Source organism: Oncorhynchus tshawytscha, linkage group LG33, assembly GCF_018296145.1.
Source record: "Oncorhynchus tshawytscha isolate Ot180627B linkage group LG33, Otsh_v2.0, whole genome shotgun sequence".
Taxonomy (NCBI): Eukaryota; Metazoa; Chordata; class Actinopteri; order Salmoniformes; family Salmonidae; genus Oncorhynchus; species Oncorhynchus tshawytscha.
The window spans coordinates 11,069,129-11,090,621 of record NC_056461.1 but is presented as its reverse complement, the minus strand read 5'-3'; the positions used below and the strand labels follow the sequence as shown (position 1 = coordinate 11,090,621).

Sequence of the window (21,493 nt, the reverse complement as noted above, 5' to 3'; positions counted from 1 at the left end):
TGTTAATCTCAACACAGTGTCCGGTTTCAAATATGCTTTTCAGCGAAAGCACCACAAACGATTGTGTTTGGTCACCACCAAACCACAATGAAAACAGCCATTTTTCCTGCCAAAGAGAAGAGTCACAAAAAGCACAAAGAGATCAAATGAATCACTAACCTTTGATGATCTTCATCAGATGACGTGTTTTGTTTGATAAAGTTCATATTAAAAAAAATCTGAGTTTACATTGGCGAGTTACCTTCACTAGTTCCAAAATCATCCAGTGATTTTGCATAGGCACATTGATTCAACAGGAATACTCATCATAAATGTAGATGATAATACAAGTTATACACATGGAATTATAGATATACCTGTCCTTAACTTGTTTTGGCTGCAGGGGCAGTATTGAGTAGCTTGGATGAAAAGGTGCCCATTGTAAACGGCCAGCTCCTCAATCTCAGTTGCTAATATATGCATATTATTATTATTAAATAGAAAACACTGAAGTTTCTAAAACTGTTTGAACTATGTCTGTGTATAACAGAACTCATATCGCAGGCAAAAACCTGAGAAATTCCACTTCCTGTTTGTATTTTTTCTGGGGGTGGCAGATTTTCAACCAAGCTCTCATTGAAATTACAGCGAGATATGGATGAGTTTTTACTTCCTATGCCTTCCACTAGATGTTGACCTGCGTTCCACCGGTCATCTGAAGTCATTCTAATTCTCCGGTTGGAATGTTATTCAAGATATGTAAATATCATTCTAAAGATTGATTCAGTACATCATTTGACATGTTTCTACTGACCGTAACGGAACTTTTGGACATTGTCACATTATAGTGGACGCACTTTGACTTTGGAATTGTTTACCAAACGCGCTAACCAAAGTAGCTAATTGGACATAAATAACGGACATTTTCGAACAAATCAAGCATTTATTGTGGACCTGGGATTCCTAGGACTGCATTCGAATGAAGTTCAAAGGTAAGGAAACATTTATCATGTATTTTCTGGTTTCTGTTGACTCCAACATGGTGGCTAATTTGCCTACTGTTCTGAGCTCCGTCTCAGATTATTGCATGCGTTGCTTTTTCCTTAAACTTTATTTGAAATCTGACACAGCGGTTGCATTAAGGAGAGGTATATCTATAATTCCATGTGTATAACTTGTATTATCATCTACATTTATGATGAGTATTTCTGTTGAAACCATGTGGCTATGCAAAATCACTTGAAGTTTTTGGAACTAGTGAATCTAATATGTCAATGTAAACTCAGATGTTTTTATATAAATATGAACTTTATGAAACAAAACATGCATGTGTAACATGAAGTCCTATGAGTGTCATCTGATGAAGATAATTCAAGGTTAGTGTTTCTTTTTTCTCTCTATTTCTGCTTTTTGTGAATGCTATATTTAGCTGGAAAATGGCTGTGCTTATTGTGGTTTGGTGGAGACCTAACATAATCGTTTGTAGTGCTTTTACTGAAAAGCATATTTGAAATCGGATACTTTGGTGGGACTATCAATAAGATTAACTTTAAAATTATATAAAACTCATGTATGTTTTAGGAATTGTAATTAGGAGATTTGTGGTTTGAATTTGGCGCCCTCTATTTTCACTGGTAGTTGTCATATCGATCCCGTTAGCGGGATTGCAGCCATAACAAGTTAAGAAACACCCCCCATAGAGAAAATGTGTATTAAAAACAGGTTCAGCCCCTGGTTCGACTGTGATCTTGCAGAGTTACTCCACCTCAAGAATTGCATTTAGCGAAATGCTCGGCACACACATTCTCAGACTGACTGGCTCTCATTCAGGCAAATGAGAAATACGTGCACTTAGGTTATCCGGAAGGCCAAAGCTAGAGAACTGCTCCTTAAAGTAGCTATCTGAAGGCTTACACCAAGAAGTTCTGGAAACCGGTTAAAGACCTGGAGAATGGAGAATCCTCACAGCTGCCCATGTCCCTTACAGTTGATGACGTGGTTGTTACTGACAAGAAGCACATGGTTGAGCTTTTTAATCACCACTTCATTAAGTCAAGGATTCCTATTTGACTCAGCCATGCCTCCTTGCCCATCCAACATTTCCCATCCCTTATAATATGATTAGCCCCGATGCTCCTCCCTCTTTTTTCCCCTGCCCCGCTACAAAGTTTCTCCCTGCAGGTGGTCACTGAGTCCGAGGTGCTAAAGGAGCTCCTTAAACTTGACCCCAAAAAAAGCATCTGAGTCAGATGGTTTAGACCCTTTCTTCTTTAAGGTTGCTGCCCCTATAATCACCAAGCCTGTCTCTCCTCTCTGGGGAGGTTCCCATTGCTTGGAAGGCAGCCACGGTTCGTCCTTTATTTAAAGATGGAGATCAAGCTGTTATAGGCCCATTTCTATTTTGCTCTGTTTATCAAAAGGGTTGGGAAAACGTCACTAATCAACTGACTGGCTTTCTTGATGTCAAAAGTATTCTCTGCTATGCAATCTGGTTTCCGCTCAGGTTATGGATGTGTCACTGCAACCTTAAAGGCCCTCAATGATGTCACCATTGCCCTTGATTCTACGCAATGCGGTGCTGCTATTTTTATTGACTTTGCCATAGCTTTGGATACGGTAGACCATTCCATTCTTTTGGGCCAGCTAAGGAGTATTGGTGTGAGGGATATTTGGCCTGGTTTACCATCTACCTTTCTCAAGGAGTGCAGTGTATTAAGTCAGAACATCTGCTGTCTCAGCCACTGCCTGTCACCAAGGGTGTACCCCAAGGCTTGATCCTAGGCCCCACAATCTTTCTCAATTTACATCAACAACATAACTCAGGCAGTAGGAAGCTCTCTTATCCATTTATATGTATATGACACATACTCAGCTGGCTCTCCCCGTATTTTGTATTAAATTATCTACAACAAAGCTTTCTTGGTGTCCAATAACCTTTCTCTACCCCTAACCTTGTTCTGAAAACTTCCAAAACAAATGTCATGTGGTTTGGTAAGAAGAATGCCCCTCCCCACAGGTGTGATTACTACCTCTGAGGGTTAAGAGCTTGAGGTAGTCACCGCATACAAGAACTTGGGAGTATGGCTAGACAGTACACTGTCCTCCTCTCAGCACATATCAAAGCTGCAGGCTAAAATTAAAGCTAGACTTGGTTTCCTCTATCGTAATCGTTCCTCTTTCACCCCACATGTCAAACTAACCCTGATTCAGATGACCATGCTAGATTATGGAGACGTAATTTATAGATCGGCAGGTAAGGGTGCTCTGGAGCAGCTAGATGTTCTTTACCATTTCGGCCATCAAATTTGCCACCAATGTTCCTTAAAGGACACATTACTGCACTCTACAATGTTCTGTAAACTGGTCATCTCTGTATACCTGTCGCAAGACCGACTGGTTGATGGTTATTTATAAAACCCTCTTAGGCCTCACTCCCCCCATCTGAGATATCTACTGTAACTCTCATCCTCCAAATACAACACCCGTTCTGTCAGTCACATTTTGTTAAAGGTCCCCAAAGCACACACATCCCTGGGTCACTTGTCTATTCAGTTCGCTGCAGCTAGCGACTGGAATGAGCTGCAACAAACACTCAAACTGGACAGTTATGTCAATCTCTTTCTTCAGAGATTCAATCATGGACACTCTTACTGACAGTTGTGGCTGCTTTGCATGATGTGTTGTTATCTCTACCTTCTTGCCCTTTGTGCTGTTGTCTGTGCCCAATAATGTTTGAATCCTGTTTTGTGCTGCTACCATATTGTGCTGCTGCCATTTTGTGTTGCTGCCATGCTATGTTGTTGTCGTGATGTGTGTTTTGTCCTATATTTAATGTATTTTTAATCCCAGCCCCCGTCCTCCTTTTGCCTTTTGGTAGGTACGACTCAAGTAAAAGTTAGTCACCCAGTAAAATACTACTTGATTAAAAGTCTAAAAGTATTTGATTGAAAATATACTTAAGAATCAAAATTAATGCTAATTTCAAGTATCAAAAGTAAAATTATAAATCATTTCAAATTCCTTTTTTTGGGCAAACCAGGCTGCACAATTTTCTTGTTTTATTTCATGGGTAGTCAGGGGCACGCTCCAACAACATCATTTACAAATGAAGCGTTTGTGTTTAGTGAATCCTCCAGAACAAAAGGCAGTAGTGATGACCAGGCATGTTCTCTTGATATGTGCGTGAATTGAAAAAATGTCCTGTCCTGTTAAGCATTCAAAATGTAAGTGCTTTTGGGTGTCAGGGAAAATGTATGCAATAAAAAGTACATTATATTCTTTAGGAATGTGGTGAAGTAAAAGTAAAAGTTGTAAAAAATATAAATAGTAAAGTACAGATACCAAAAAAACTACTTAAGTAGTACTTTGAAGTATTTTTACTTAAGTACTTTACACCACTGAGAATGAACTATAACCTTTGAATTCTACCGTGCAAATATATCGTACGTTACAGGGAAATAATGAACGCTCTAGAATGCCCTTCAAGCCAATCAGAAACAAGTATTCAACAATGCCATGGTATAATTAAGTGAAAATGCCAGGGAAGCTGGTGTTTGGAAGATATATTGGCATGGGTGTTTGCTTGGATGGCATTATTTAAATAATGATTGACATATTTTCCTTAACATTATTTGATGAATTTATTCATACTATTTCATCCTTTCACAAGATATAGTCCAGACACAAATCTAGGGTTGCTACCCAAGCTGGCTGGTCGTTCTATCGGTTCGGGTGATAGAGACGCAAACCATTTGTTCAGTCTTTATGTTCTGGATCTATGGACATGGCCCAGTCGTTCGTTCTAAATGTTCCATTTTTTATACTGGTTGGCAACGTTCTTATCCCTTGCTTGCTAGCTAGCCGATCTCGGCTAACTTTCGGTCACATCAAAAAGTGCAGCCAGAATAACAGTAAAGTAGCTGCATTTGTTTAAGCTGTTTTCTAGTGACGTTTATTTGGATACATCCATAAAAACGAGCTAATGAGTCATCAGGATACTGTTGTTCAGAGTAGCTAACCAACACAGCTACAGTAACACAATCACTTAAAACTGTAGCTGGAAAGCCTGCAAACTAGCTGCACTTAATTTTGTTTGACCTTTTTTCAACTGACATTTCTAAAAATGATGCCAGTTGATTCATGACTTCGACTGGCTGAAAAACGCTGCCTGTCTGTCTCGTCCCAACACGTTCATGACTATGGGACAGCTGGAGATTGTTTCAATATTCAAATTCAATGTTGCAAATGTCAGACACACAGCAAGGTTTATACAAATCTCCCACTGTAAAGAAATTGTTAGTCTAAAAGAAATGAGATAATGTCTAGATGCTTTTCATTGTGGAGATCAAGTTTATAAAGTACCTGCCTGGGCTGATAGGACAGTGGATTGCGCAGTCAGAACAGAGTAAATAGGCATTTTAACTTAGATTTAGCCAGTGGAAAACTTGTGGAATAGACACCTGCGGCAATGCGGTTTTAACAAATCAGCATTAAGGATTAGACCCACCCATTGTATGAAGTACTTTATTTTTAAATTGTATTGTAATAAAATTACAGGAATTGCTAACAGTGAATATGTAATTATATATTACAGCGTACCAATGAATATTTGTTTTATATCACTTACACTTGTAGAGGCCCTAACAAAAGCTTTTAAACTGGCAGTGACTACAATGCAGAACACATCAAAAGAACATGGCTAAAAACTGAACCAATTAAGATTTGAGAATTGCTGCAACTCTGCTCTGTTACCTAGAAGACACTTTCAGTAATGGGTGCAACAAGTACAACCTCGTACAAGGTACACCTCAAAATGAGTTAATGAGCCGCAATAACACTACGCAACCACAAAAGGCTTTTGGCACTCCACAATTACAGTATGGTGCAGTATTCTGTGGCGGTGGTACTGAATTAGTCATTTATTGGCAGTACAGTAGACAGTAAATGACTTTAGATTGACAGGAAAAGGTTTAAGAGTTACAAATTGCAGTATTGTACCATATTCTGTGGCACTTAGAGTAAATTACTGGCAGAACAGTAACAAATAAATTACTGCAGATTTACATGACAAAATGCAAAAAAACAGTATGATACTATATTCTGTTAGATACAGCATTCTCAGTAATGGGTGCAATAAATATAGCCTATGATAAGGCACGCCTCAAAATATGTTAATGCACCACAGTGCACCATAATTCACACTATGCTGCTATAAATATTCAGCAAAACAGGTAATACAGTACTTTACTGTAAATTTGTATTGTAAAATGACAACAATTGAGCCCCCATAATGCATTGCTATTTTCAGTACTGTAATCTAGAATAACAGTAGCTAACAAAGTTGCTGTAAATCTACAGCAATTTGTTACAGTGTAGTTCTCTTAGTGCTGCATTGTTTCATTAGAGTCTGAGTATTACTGTGCCAACTAAGGCAGACTTTTATCCTCTAACATCTGAGACACAATGTTTATTTATTTTAACATCAGTTAATGGGAAGCAGCCGCAGAGAGAAAGCTGTGTTTGCTTATGTGTGTGTGTGTGTGTGTGTGTGCAACAATCTGACTCAATTAAGTATCACCAGAAAGCCAAGCACTCTTCTTATTTTTCTTCTTCATGTATTGTTTACTCTCCCCCGCCCCCTGCTATGCCAACCCCACTCCCATCCTCCCCCTACCTCTACACAGACACATTTCTGACCTGGCAGAACTGTGTGTCCCTGCGTCCTACTGGTGTGTTTCTCTGTGTTTATCGTCCTGGCGACCCTTCGGAGACGGAGGGGTCTTGTTTTGTTTGGAGGGCCAAAAGGAAAACAGACAAACAGGCATGTGGAAGGCTAGCCCAGGCATGCCCCCCTTGTGGAACACAGATGGGACACGGTTGGGTTGTAATCAATATGGAGGAAGAAGAAACACTGACCCTGGTTCTGTGAGAAACACAGGATTGGGGGACGTCGACTTGAATAAAACAATTTTGTTTTTACACCAACAGAAACCTCTCCAGTCCAGGCAGAGACAACTCAGAATAATAGAAAGAGAGAGAGTACCCAGAGGCTAAAGATGAACAACGTGACGTTAGTGTAATGTAGTATGGTCTTCCTGGACAAAGGCTCACATATTCAAACAGATACAAGACCAGGGGCTGTTGCGTTAGAATAACATATTACCAGACATTCCCCAGCCTATTTCTCTGTCTGAAAGAACTAAACAGAGATTATGACCAACAAAGTCACAGAGCACTGCTCTCCTCCTTCCTCCTAGTAAAAATCCATACTTTCCTGCTCCCAGACCGTATGATTTAAACGCTTCCTCCCTCCAGAGACAGTCAGTAATACTCTGACATTTCAAAGACCTGTCATCGGTTTCTCTATTGAAGTAAAACTCATTTTTTTCATTCTCAGATTGGAATTTGTGTTACATCTACAATGGATAGGAAGTTAGTAATACTCAGGTGTCAGGAGAAATTATTCCCTGGCTTGATCTATCCTGTTTGACTGATGGGAGTAAAAGCTAGTCTTTAAGTGTACAGTATGTACTGGATGTCTGCATCCCAAATTGCACCGTATTTTCCTATGGTGCACTACTTTTGACCAGAGCCCAATGGGCCCTGGTCAAAAGTAGTGTACTACAGAAGGAATAGGGTGCATTTGGTGTGTAGCCTTAGAGCTCTTGAGGGAGAAAGGTAGAGGTGATCATGTAACTTGCTTCCTCAGCAGTTGCAATGGACTCTGACATGATTGATGGACACAATCTCTGTCCCCTTATGTTAAACCCCATTATTATTTAAAAACATACATTTTGTGTTTATTGAGGATCCCCATTTTGCCAAGACACCAGCTACTCTTCCTGGGGTCCAAACAATATTAAGGCAATTACATCACAAAAAAATAAAAATATTACACCACTATGCTACTACATATCTACATTCATAATACAACAAAACTAACAAATGTATAATGTCTTAATGTGATTATGTATATTGCCCCTCCTATTTGCCAGCTATTCAATAAAAGCCTACAGGAAAGTATGTGCCCTCAGGCATGGAGGAAAGTAATTCTGCTTCTCAAGAATAGCGAAGCCCCCTTTACTGGCTCAAACAACCGACCAATCACCCTGCTTCTAACCCTTAGTAAACAATTTTGTTTGATCAGATAGCATTGTATTTCACAGTAAACAAATGAACAACTGACTTTCAGCATGCTTATGGGGAAGGGCACTCAACATGTACGGCACTAACACAAGTGACTGATGATTGGCTGAAAGAAATTGATTATATGAAGCTTGTGGGAGCTGTTTTGTTAGACTTTACTGCAACTTTTGAAATTATCAATCATAATCTGCTGCTGGAAAAACATTGGATGTGACTTTACATACATTGCTATGTCGTGGTTTGAGAGTTACCGGTCTATCAGAACACAGAGGATGTTCTTTCATGAAAGCCATTGTATTTGAGACAAACCATTCACTACACTCTAAACCTTGACTAAATCTTGTGATTAATAATGTGGAAATAGAGCAAGTTGAGGAGACTAAACTGCTTGGTGTACCCTGGATTGTAAACTGTCATGGTCAAAACATTGATACAATGGTAGCTAAAATGGGTAGGGGTCTGTTCATACTAAAGCGCGCCTCTGCTTTTTTGGCATTGCTATCGACAAAATAAATCTTACAGTCCCTAGTTGTGTCTCACCTGGACTACTATCCAGTCATATGTCAAATGCCACCAAGAGGGGCATAGGCATATTACAGTTGGACCAAAACAGAGCATCACGGCTTGCTCTTAAATGTACACGTAGAGCTAACATCAATGACATGCATCAATGACATGCAAACAGTGTAGCTATTCCCTCCGCAAGGCAATCAAACAAGCGGAGGTATATAGACAAAGTAGAATCTCAATTCAACGGCTCAGACACAAGGTATGTGGCAGGGTCTACAGTCAATCACGGATTACAAAAAGAAAACCAGCCCCGTCGCGGACCAGGATGTTTTGCTCCCAGACAGACCAAACAACTTCTTTGCTCGCTTTGAGGACAATACAGTGCCACTGACACGGCCCGCTACCAAAACCTGAGGACTCTCCTTCACTGCAGCCGACGTGAGTAAAACATTTAAACGCGTTAACCCTCGCAAGGCTGCCGGCCCAGACGGCATCCCCAGCCGCATCCTCAGAGCATGCGCAGACCAGCTGGTTGGTGTGTTTACGGACACATTCAATCAATCCTTATCCCAGTCTGCTGTTCCCACATGCTTCAAGAGGGCCATCATTGTTCCTGTTCCCAATAAAGCTAAGGTAACAGAGCTAAACGACTACCGCCCCGTAGCACTCACTTCCATCATCATGAAGTGCTTTGAGACACTAGTCAAGGACCATATGACCTCCACCCAACCTGACACCTTAGACCCACTCCAATTTGCTTACCGCCCCAATAGGTCCACATACGACGCAATCACAACCACACTGCACTGCCCTAACTCATCTGGACAAGAGGAATACCTACGTGAGAATGCTGTTCATCGACTACAGCTCAGCATTTAACACCATAGTACCCTCCAAACTCGTCATCAAGCTCGAGACCCTGGGTCTCGACCCTGCTATGTGCAACCGGGTACTGGACAAATCAAATTTTATTTGTCACATACATGGTTAGCAGATGTTAATGCGAGTGTAGCGAAATGCTTGTGCTTCTAGTTCCGACAATGCAGTAATAACCAACAAGTAATCTAACTAACAATTCCAAAACTACTGTCTTATACACAGTGTAAGGGGATAAAGAATATGTACATAAGGATATATGAATAAGTGATGGTACAGAGCAGCATAGGCAAGATACAGTAGATGGTATCGAGTACAGTATATACATTTGAGATGAGTATGTAAACAAAGTGGCATAGTTAAAGTGGCTAGTGATACATGTATTACATAAGGATACAGTCGATGATAGAGTACAGTATATACGTATGCATATGAGATGAATAATGTAGGGTAAGTAACATTATATAAGGTAGCATTGTTTAAAGTGGCTAGTGATATATTTACATCATTTCCCATCAATTCCCATTATTAAAGTGGCTGGAGTTGAGTCAGTGTCAGTGTCAGTGTGTTGGCAGCAGCCACTCAATGTTAGTGGTGGCTGTTTAACAGTCTGATGGCCTTGAGATAGAAGCTGTTTTTCAGTCTCTCGGTCCCAGCTTTGATGCACCTGTACTGACCTCGCCTTCTGGATGATAGCGGGGTGAACAGGCAGTGGCTCGGGTGGTTGATGTCCTTGATGATCTTTATGGCCTTCCTGTAACATCGGGTGGTGTAGGTGTCCTGGAGGGCAGGTAGTTTGCCCCCGGTGATGCGTTGTGCAGACCTCACTACCCTCTGGAGAGCCTTACGGTTGAGGGCGGAGCAGTTGCGGTACCAGGCGGTGATACAGCCCGCCAGGATGCTCTCGATTGTGCATCTGTAGAAGTTTGTGAGTGCTTTTGGTGACAAGCCGAATTTCTTCAGCCTCCTGAGGTTGAAGAGGCGCTGCTGCGCCTTCTTCACGATGCTGTCTGTGTGAGTGGACCAATTCAGTTTGTCTGTGATGTGTATGCCGAGGAACTTAAAACTTGCTACCCTCTCCACTACTGTTCCATCGATGTGGATAGGGGGGTGTTCCCTCTGCCGTTTCCTGAAGTCCACAATCTCCTTAGTTTTGTTGACGTTGAGTGTGAGGTTATTTTCCTGACACCACACTCCGAGGGCCCTCACCTCCTCCCTGTAGGCCGTCTCGTCGTTGTTGGTAATCAAGCCTACCACTGTTGTGTCGTCCGCAAACTTGATGATTGAGTTGGAGGCGTGCGTGGCCACGCAGTCGTGGGTTAACAGGGAGTACAGGAGAGGGCTCAGAACGCACCCTTGTGGGGCCCCAGGGTTGAGGATCAGCGGGGAGGAGATGTTGTTGCCTACCCTCACCACCTGGGGGCGGCCCGTCAGGAAGTCCAGTACCCAGTTGCACATCCTGACGGGCTGCCCCCAGGTGGTGAGGGTAGGTAACAACATCTCCACCCCGCTGATCCTCAATAATCTTGATGTGATTGGCCTGACTGTAACATGGCTTAAGACTGATGAATTTACTGTGTTAAATGAGGCCTCACATCCTGGTAACACTAGTGACCATATCCCCCATGCATCCCGCAAAGGCTGAGGTGTTGCTAACTTTTAGCAAATTTCAATTTACAAAAAAATTTTAAAAAATGCTCAAAAGACAAAAACATGATTTTCTTCTAGTCATGAAATCTATGCAGCCTGCTCAATCACTTTTTATAGCTACTGTTACAGGCCTCCTGGGCCATAAACAGCGTTCCTAACCGAGTTCCCTGAATTGCTATCGGACCTTGTAGTCATAGCAGATATTCAAATTTTTGGTGATTTTAATATTCACAAGGAAAAGTCCACAGACCCACTCCAAAAGGCTTTCAGAGCCATCATTGACTCAGTGGGTTTTGTCCAACATGTCTCTGGACCTACTCACTGTCACAGTCATACTCAGGACCTAGTTTTGTCCCATGGAATAAATGTTGTGGATCTTAATGTTTTTCCTCATAATCCTGGACTATTGGGCCACCATTTTATTATGTTTGCAATTGCAACAAATAATCCCAACCAAGGAACATCAAAAGTCATGCTATAAATTCACAGACAACACAAAGATTCCTTGATGCCCTTCTAGACTCCCTCTGCCTACCCAAGGACGTCAGAGGACAAAAATCAGTTAACCACCTAACTGACAAACTCAATTTCACCTTGCACAATACCCTAGATGCAGTTGCACCCCTAAAAACATTTGTCATAGGAAACTACCTCCCTAACATCCAGAAAACTGGAACGGAAATGGCGCCACACCAAACTGGAAGTCTTCTGACGAGCTTGGAAAGACAGTACCGTGCAGTATCGAAGAGCCCTCACTGCTGCTCGATCATCCTATTTTTCCAAATTATTTGAAGAAAATAAGAACAATCCACATTTTCTTTTTGATACTGTCACAAAGCTAACTAAAAAGCAACATTCCCCAAGTGAGGATGGCTATCACTTCAGCAGTGATAAATTCATGAACTTCTTTGAGGAAAAGGATCATGATTATTAGAAAGCAAATTACGGACTTCTTTAAATCTGCGCATTTCTTCAAAGCTCAGTTGTCCTGAGTCTGCACATCTCTGCCAGGACCTAGGATCAAGAGAGACACTCAAGTGTTTTAGTACTATATCTCTTGACACAATGATGAAAATAATCATGGCCTCAACCTTCCAGCAGCATACTGGAGACTATTCCAACTAAACTGCTGAAAGGGATGCTTCCTGTGCTTGGCCCTCCTATGTTGAGCATAATAAACGGCTCTTCCACCGGATGTGTACCAAACTCACTAAAAGTGGCAGTAATAAAGCCTCTTGAAAATGCCAAACCTTGAACCAGAAAATATAAAAAATTAACGGCCTATATCGAATCTTACATTCCTCTCAATTTTTTTTAGAAAAAGCTGTTGTGCAGCAACTCACTGCCTTCCTGAAGACAAACAATGTATACGAAATGCTTCAGTCTGGTTTTAGACCCCATCATAGCATTGAGACTGAACTTGTGAAGGTGGTAAATTACCTTTTAATGGCGTCAGACCGAGGCTCTGCATCTGTCCTCGTGCTCCTAGACCTTAGTGCTGCTTTTGATACCATCGGTCACCACATTCTTTTGGAGAGATTGGAAACCCAAATTGGTCTACACAGACAAGTTCTGGCCTGGTTTAGACCTTATCTGTCGGAAAGATATCAGTTTGTCTCTGTGAATGGTTTGTCCTCTGACAAATCAACTGTAAATTTCGGTGTTCCTCAAGGTTCCATTTTAGGACAACTATTGTTTTCACTATATATTTTACCTCTTGGTGATGTCATTCAGAAACATAATGTTATTTTTTACTGCTATGCAGATGACACACAGCTGTACATTTCAATGGAACATGGTGAAGCCCCAAAATTGCCCTCGCTAGAAGCCTGTGTTTCAGACATAAGGAAGTGGATGGCTACAATCTTTCTACTTTTAAAACAGAGATGCTTGTTTTAGGTCCTAAGAAACAAAGAGATCTTCTGTTGATTCTGACAATTAATCTTGTACAGTCGTCTCAAATAAAACTGTGAAGGACCTCGGCGTTCCTCCGTTTTGATGAACATATAAATTCTGTTTCAAGGATAGCTTTTTTCCATCTACGTAACATTGCAAAAATCAGAAACTTTGTCCAAAAATTATGCAGAAAAATAATCCATGCTTTTGTTAATTCTAGGTTAGACTACTGCAATGCTTTACTTTCCAGCTACCCGGATTAAAGCACTAAATAAACTTCAGTTAGTACGAAATACGGCTGCTAGAATCCTGACTAGAACCAACATTTTTGATCATATTACTCCAGTGCTAGCCTCCCTACACTGGCTTCCTGTTAAGGCAAGGGCTGATTTCAAGGTTTTACTGCTACCCTACAAAGCATTACATGGGCTTGCTCCTACCCATCTTTCTGATTTGGTCCTGCCGTACATACCTACACGTACGCTACGCCTCCTAATTGTCCCTAGAATTTCTAAGCAAACAACTGGAGGCAGGGCTTTCTCCTAGAGAGCTCCATTTTTCTGGAATGGTCTGTGAGAGAGACACTCGGTCTCAACCTTTAAGTCTTTACTGAACACTCATCTCTTCAGTGGGTCATATGATTGAATGTAGTCTGGCCCAGGTGTGTGAAGGTGAACAGAAAGGCTCTGGAGCAATGAACAGCCCTTGCTCTCTCTGCCTGGCCGGTTCCCCTCTCTCCACTGGGATTCTCTGCCTCTAACCCTATTACAGGGACTGAGTCACTGGCTTACTGGTGCTCTTTCATGCCGTCCCTAGGAGGGGTGCGTCACTTGAGTGGGTTGAGTCACTGACGTGATCTTCCTGTCTGCGTTGGCGCCCCCCCTTTGGTTGTGCTGTGCGGAAATCTTTGTGGGCTATTCTCGGCCTTGTCTCAGGATGGTAAGTTGGTGGTTGAAGATATCCCTCTAGTGGTGTGGGGGCTGTGCTTTGGCAAAGTGGGTGGAGTTATATCCTTCCTGTTTGGCCCTGTCTGGGGGTATCATCGAATGGGGCCACAGTGTCTCCTGACCCCTCCTGTCGCAATCTCCACTATTTATGCTGCAGTAGTTTGTGTGTCGGGGGGCTAGGGTCAGTTTGTTATATCTGGAGTACTTCTGTCTTATCCGGTGTCCTGTGTGAATTTAAGTATGCTCTCTTTCTCTCAATTGGAGGAACTGAGCTCTAGGACCATGCCTCAGGACTACCTGACATGACGACTCCTTGCTGTCCCCAGTCCACCTGGCCATGCTGCTGCTCTAGTTTCAACTGTTCTGCCTGAGGCTATGGAACCCTGACCGGTTCACCGGACGTGCTACCTGTCCCAGACCTGCTGTTTTCAACTCTTGAGACAGCAGGAGTGGACTTCAGGAAACAGCAGAGGGAACACTCCCCTATCCACATTGACGGGACAGTAGTGGAGACGGTAGTAAGTTAAGTTCCTCGGCGTACACATCACAGACAAACTGAATTGGTCCACCCACACAGACAGCATTGTGAAGAAGGCGCAGCAGCGCCTCTTCAACCTCAGGAGGCTGAAGAAATTCGGCTTGTCACCAAAAGCACACAAACTTCTACAGATGCACAATCGAGAGCATCCTGACAGGCTGTATCACCGCCTGGTACGGCAACCGCTCCGCCCACAACCGTAAGGCTCTCCAGAGGGTAGTGAGGTCTGCACAACGCATCACCGGGGGGCAAGCTACCTGCCCTCCAGGACACCTACACCACCCGATGTCACAGGAAGGCCATAAAGTTCATCAAGGACAACAACCACCCGAGCCACTGCCTGTTCACCCCGCTATCATCCAGAAGGCGAGGTCAGTACAGGTGCATCAAAGCAGGGACAGAGAGACTGAAAAACAGCTTCTCTCTCAAGACCATCAGTCTGTTAAACAGCCACCACTAACATTGAGTGGCTGCTGCCAACACACTGACTCAACTCCAGCCACTTTAATAATGGAAATTGATGGGAATAGATGTAAAATATATCACTAGCCTCTTTAAACAATGCTACTTAATATGTTTACATACCCTACATTATTCATCTCATATGTATACGTATATACTGTACTCTATACCATCTACTGCATCTTTATGTAATACATGTATCACTAGCCACTTTAAACTATGCCACTGTTTACATACTCATCTCATATGTATATACTGTACTTGATACCATCCACTGCATCTTGCCTATGCCGCTCTGTACCATCACTCATTCATATATCTTTATGTACATATTCTTTATCCCTTTACACTTGTGTGTATAACGTAGTAGTTTTGGAATTGTTAGTTTAGATGACTTGTTGGTTATTACTACATTGTCGGAACTAGAAGCATTTCGCTACACTCGCATTACCATCTGCTAACCATGTGTATGCGACAAATACAATTTGATTTGATTTGATAGAGATACTCCAAATGATCGGCTATGAAAAGCCAACTGACATTTACTCCTGAGGTGCTGACTTGCTGCACCCTCGACAACTACTCTGATTATTATTATTTGACCATGCTGGTCATTTATGAACATTTTAACATCTTGGCCATGTTCTGTTAATCTCCACCCGGCACAGCCAGAAGAGGACTGGCCACCCCTCATAGCCTGGTTCCTCTCTAGGTTTCTTCCTTGGTTTTGGCCTTTCAAGGGAGTTTTCCCTAGCCACTGTGCTGCTACACCTGCTTTGCTTGCTGTCTGGGGTTTTAGGCTGGGTTTCTGTACAGCACTTTGAGATATCAGCTGATGTAAGAAGGGCTATATAAATAAATTTGATGTTTTCAGCAGAGAGGTTTCGAACTCTCTTATTGGTCTACATACTAATTTACCACCTGGTGATGCAAAAACTCCATCCCACCAAACAGGCAGAAATTTCAGGCAGTCTTTTGCTGAAAGGGCATTTATCTTTTTCACAATGTCACAGAATTATTGAAACCTCATAGTGTGGAAATATTCAGTAGCAGTCAAAAGTTTGGACACCTACTCATTTCAGGGTTTTTCTTTATTTGTACTATTTTCTACATTGTAGAATAATATTGAAGACAAACATGAAATAATACATATGGAATCATGTAGTAAACACAAAAGTGTTAAACAAATCCAAATAAATTTTATATGAGGTTATTCAAAGTAGCCACCCTTTGCATTGATGACAGCTTTGCATACTCTTGGCATTCTCTCAACCAGCTTCATGAGGTAGTCACCTGGAATGTATTTCAATTAACAGGTGTGCCTTGTTAAGTTATTTTGTGGCATTTATTTTCTTCTTTATGTGTTTGAGCCAAACAGTTGTGTTGTGACAAGGTAGGATTGGTATACAGAAGACAGCCCTATTTGGTAAAAGACCAAGTCCCTATTCTGGCAAGAACAGCTCAAATAAGCAACTGTCCATCATTACTCTAAGACATGAAGGTCAGTCAATCCAGAACATTTCAAGAACTTCAAGTGCAGTCGCAAAAATCATCAAGCAATATGATGAAACTCTCTCTCATGAGGACCGCCACAGGAAAGGAAGACCCAGAGCATCTTCTGCTTTAGAGGATAAATTAATTAGAGTTAGCAGCCTCAGAAATTGCAGCCCAAATAAATGCTTCACAGAATTCAACAGAATGTGAAACAGGCCTTCTTGATTGAATTGCTGCAAAGAAACCACTACTGAAGGACAGCAATAATAAGAAGGTACTTTCTTGGGCCAAGAAACACGAGAAATGGACATTAGACCGGTGGAAATCTGTCCTTTGGTCTGATGAGTCCCAATTTGAGATTTTCGTATCCAGCTGCAATGTCTTTGTGAGACGCAGAGTAGGTGAACGGATGATCTCTCCATGTGTGGTTCCCACCGTGAAGCATGGAGGAGGTGTGATTGTGTGGGGATGCTTTGCTGGTGACGTTGTCAGTGATTTATTTAGAATTCAAGGCAACCTTAACCAGCATGGCTACCACAGCATTCTGCAATAAAACACCATCTCATTTGGTTTGTGCTTAGTGGGACTATCATTTGTTTTTCAAAAGGACAATGACCCAACACACATCCAGGCTGTGTAAGGGCTACTTGACCAAGAAGGAGAGTGATGGAGTGCTGCATCAGATGACCTGGCCTCCACGATCATCCGACCTCAACATTATTGAGATGTTTGGGATGAGTTGGACTACAGAGTGAAGGAAAAGCAGCCAACAAGTGCTCAGCATAAGTGGGAACTCCTTCAAGACTGTTGGAAAAGCATTCCAGGTGAAGTTGGTTGAGAGAATGCCAAGAGTGTGCAAATCTGTCATCAAGGCAAAGGGTGGCTCCTTTGAAGAATCTAAAATACAACATATTTTGATTTGTTTAATAGTTTTGTTTACTACATGATTCCATATGTGTTATTTCATAGTTTTGATGTCTTCACTATTATTACTGTAGAAAACAGTAGGAATAAAGAAAAACCCTTGCATGGGCAGGTGTCCAAACTTTGTACCGGAACTGTATATTAAACACAGAAAATCATGTCGACTGCACTAGGCCTTTAATTAAATATGAATATAGTGTTCTCTATTTTGTGTTCTAGGATGTGTTCTATTGGATGCATCTGTGTTCTCATGGTGGATTCCTCCCTGGACCACTTAATTAAAAGGTTCCCAGACAGAGCCTGAGCCTCACGGCTGTATGCTTGCAATTACTCCAACAATGTAACTTTAAGCCATGTCTGAGGGTGACAGTTGATGGGCGGGATGGAGGTTTTCTGAAGAGAAGCTTTGAGTCATTATCGGAGGAAAATAAGTGTGTGTGTGTGTCATTAGTGGAAGAATACAAAATGCTGAGATTATGAGGGACAAATGTTCTGATTTAGATTTTTTTCCCCCAGGGTGATTCGCACTTCATAGGATTATGTTTTACAGTTGGTGATTTGACTCATAGTGAAGTTCTCTGAATTGTTAACCCTTAGCCTACAATTTACACGACCTAGCATACATCTTATTAACATAATACAAAAATCTGTCTGTTTAAACTAGACGTATTTTGGGATAGGCTGCGTCTCAATCCACTGATATCGCCATTCCACATCTGCAGTGAAAGGCGGCAGAGCTAGAGTGGTGTTTGTCAGTCAGCCCATGAGATATCCCGAAAATCAGTCTTCTCACAAAAAGTTCTGTAGCATCCGAACATTTGCTTGGCCTACAAACGTATTACCACTCTACTGAAAGTTCTCCGTTTTGCTCTAGGATTCCCAGAATCCTCATCTGATGGTCCCTGGTATCAGTTAAAATAAATGTATGAAATTATACAGTACTGTATAATGAGATAGTTAAGTGCCAAAATTAAGGGGTTTTAATATGTGTACAAATAATATAAGTTCTTTCTTATATACGTTTTAGACAAGTCAGTTAAGAACACATTCTTATTTACAATGACAGCTTAGAAACAGCGGCCTTGTAAAAATCTGTCGTTCTCCCTCTGAACCTTGTCACCTCGGGGATTCGATCTAGCAACCTCTAAGTTACTGGCCCAATGCTCTAACCACTAGGCTACCTATATATCTCAGACACTTCAGAACAAACTTCCTTTAGATTTTTTTAAAAATCTGTTATTCAGTGCATTTGTATGAGCTAACAGCAGTAAGGACAAACATATATCTGCCAAAAATTGTATATATTTGATATTTTAAGGGTTCTTAAAATTCCAAATCAAATACCTAAATGATCCTTGGTATGATATTCCATATAGCTTAGTAGAACACCCCCTTCCCCTGGCTTAACATATTCACTTAGGATTTCATTTTGTGAAGTCGACAGAACTGAAAATGGATAAATGCAACAATCATGTCTCTGTCGTTGGCAAATACAGTCATTTTCTGAAAACTTAAACATTTGTGACTCATTTCAGGAAAATAGGTTTATGTCACGCATCACTACTTCAGAGAAGAGCCATTTGAATGTAAACTTTTTGGGCAGAAATGCCTTCTGGAACATATGAACTTCCATGTGCCTTATTAACAATTTTATTCCATCTGTAAATACGAATAACATTGTTCAATTACAAGCCTAGTTGGTTTGCCACATAAAAAAAACAGCATCCTAGCCACGATTTGTTGAGATAATGAGTGGGCTGGGCATGCCGAGGGATGAGTTCGGATTGGTCTGCCATGTAGCACGCTTTTATGAAAGATAGAATTTAGTAGAACTGCATAAGTGTTGCTCTCCACCTTCTGAAGGACCAAGTTTTGAATAAGTGGAATTACAATATGATAGCTAAGGAGATGGAAAAAAATCTGATGTTTGATTGCAAATATCCAGACGGAGTCAAAAAGAGAACACACAGAATGCTGTTGTATAAAACACCCATCTCTGTATTACATCTTCAAACAAAGGGCAACCATGGCATCTGTCACAGAGAGGGAGAAGCGTCCATCCATGTATACGGTAAGAGTCTAGCTAGCTACATTTTCAGATGTTGCACATTTCTAATTATCAGAAAGTTGTTTTCATTTCACGTTAAAGTGTACTGTTATCTAGCTAGCTGACGTTAGCTGGCTGGCTCGCTAGCTAACATTCCTTGTATGAGATCTGTGTAGTTATATTATTCGTGGCTCAGATCCATTTGCATTGCTAGTTATAGTCGAATGTTATCTAGCTAACATTGAACCTGGTTGGTTAGCCACCTGTAGATTAATGCAGGGTAGTAACATTGGGATTATTGTTCATTGTTTAGCTAGATAGCTACATGTCTAAACAAAATATTCCACTATGCAAGCAACCATATCAATAGAATGTTGATGTCACTGCGACAACAGTCAAGAGGGGTCTGGTAAACTCGCTCTGGCTACCTACTCCGATTTCTAAGCACTCATCTCAGTGTGCCAGAGCGCAGAATAAATTAAACATTTTTGGACGCTCAACACCTGTTGAATATGGCCGGTGTCAGTAAATGTTGGCAAAAAAAAGTGTAAATATATTGTTGCCAGCAGCAGTCACCAATGTTCTGGTTAACATAAAAACAGCCTAACCAGCTCTGCTAGGGTGAGGAAAATGGTCAGTGAGCTGTTCTCTCATTTTTTCCCCCATTGTGTTATTGACTGTACGCTTGTTTATTCCATGTGTAACTCTGTTGTTTGTGTCACACTGCTTTGCTTTATCTTGTCCAGGTCGCAGTTGTAAATGAGAACTTGTTCTCAACTAGCTTAACTGGTTAAATAAAATAAATAACAAAATTGTACCTGGAAGTAGCTAGCAAGCTAGCCAATGTTAGCCAGTTAGCTTCGGTGCTTGACTGCTGTTATGATCAGAACGCTCTGACAACCCTTCAGTCAAGAGTGTGCTCTGAAAGCTCAGATCGAAACGCTCTATATTTACAAATGGACAGTGACATTGCTCTGAGTTTCGAATGCGCCGAGTACACTCCAGATTAATTTTATGAATACACCCATAGTATAAACCAGCCTTCAGTTTTGAAAACCTTGCTTGTTTAGTACATGGCCTCACATGTGAATCCTTAAAGAGCTGGGTGGGGCTAAGGCTTTACAGGGTGTGAACGATGCTGAATGGGTGTAGACAAAGAGCTCTCCTATAGGTGTACCAAAACATTCAAGGCCATTTTCTCAAAAGTGAAGTTTATCAACCTTCAAAAGCAGAATTACTTTCCCATTGTTCCTCAACTGTAGTGCATGATATACCATTTTCTAGCTCCAAGTTTCTACTTTTGTCCAATGTAAAAAACACTTTCAAATTTTGCTACATAAGACCGAATCGAGCGGTCACATTTACTCGAAAGGCACTCTGGGAAATATTTGAAGGCTTTACACTAAGCAGTGGGTTCATTTAACACTTTTCCAGTGTCTATATGTATCCACAGACTCCACACATTCAGTGTTGACTTAACACTCACTGTTAAATATCATGAAGAATTATATTTTTGACAGAAAGTCAATTTTGATAGCCTGATGTTCATCAAATGCAATCGCCTTCTTAAATTATTAATCAAGATCTAACATGACCATTAAAGAACCATAGGGCATGACAATGACGTAAAGAGTAATGTAATGCATGATGGGAAAAAAAATTGTGAACAACATCTGTTTGATTTATATACGTATTACTTTCCATTATTTAGATGAACATCTATCAATGTTTAGCATGTTAAAAAAATAGTCTTCAATCATTAAGTATTTCATTCTAGGGGAAATTGATATTAATATATGAAAGCCCTCCACACCATATGCAAATGATAATATATTTAGACTAATTAAATGCACTGTTATGTTTTTGGTTCTTTATCAAATATATTACAGGCATCAAATAAATGTTTCCAATAATTTGCATATATTCAAATATTATTTGCTTTTCTGAGACCTATATTTGAATATCAAAGGTAATTGTTGCCAGATTTTTGCCTTTAGCTGTTTCTCTATATTCAACTACTTTCAG

General features: G+C 41.0%; 1 protein-coding gene across 2 annotated transcripts in view; it reads right to left on the bottom strand.

The window, feature by feature from the left end:
* The window catches only part of LOC112230880 (laminin, gamma 3), a 252,515-nt gene that overhangs the window by 228,241 nt on the left and 2,781 nt on the right, over positions 1-21,493 (bottom strand). The window lies entirely within an intron of this gene.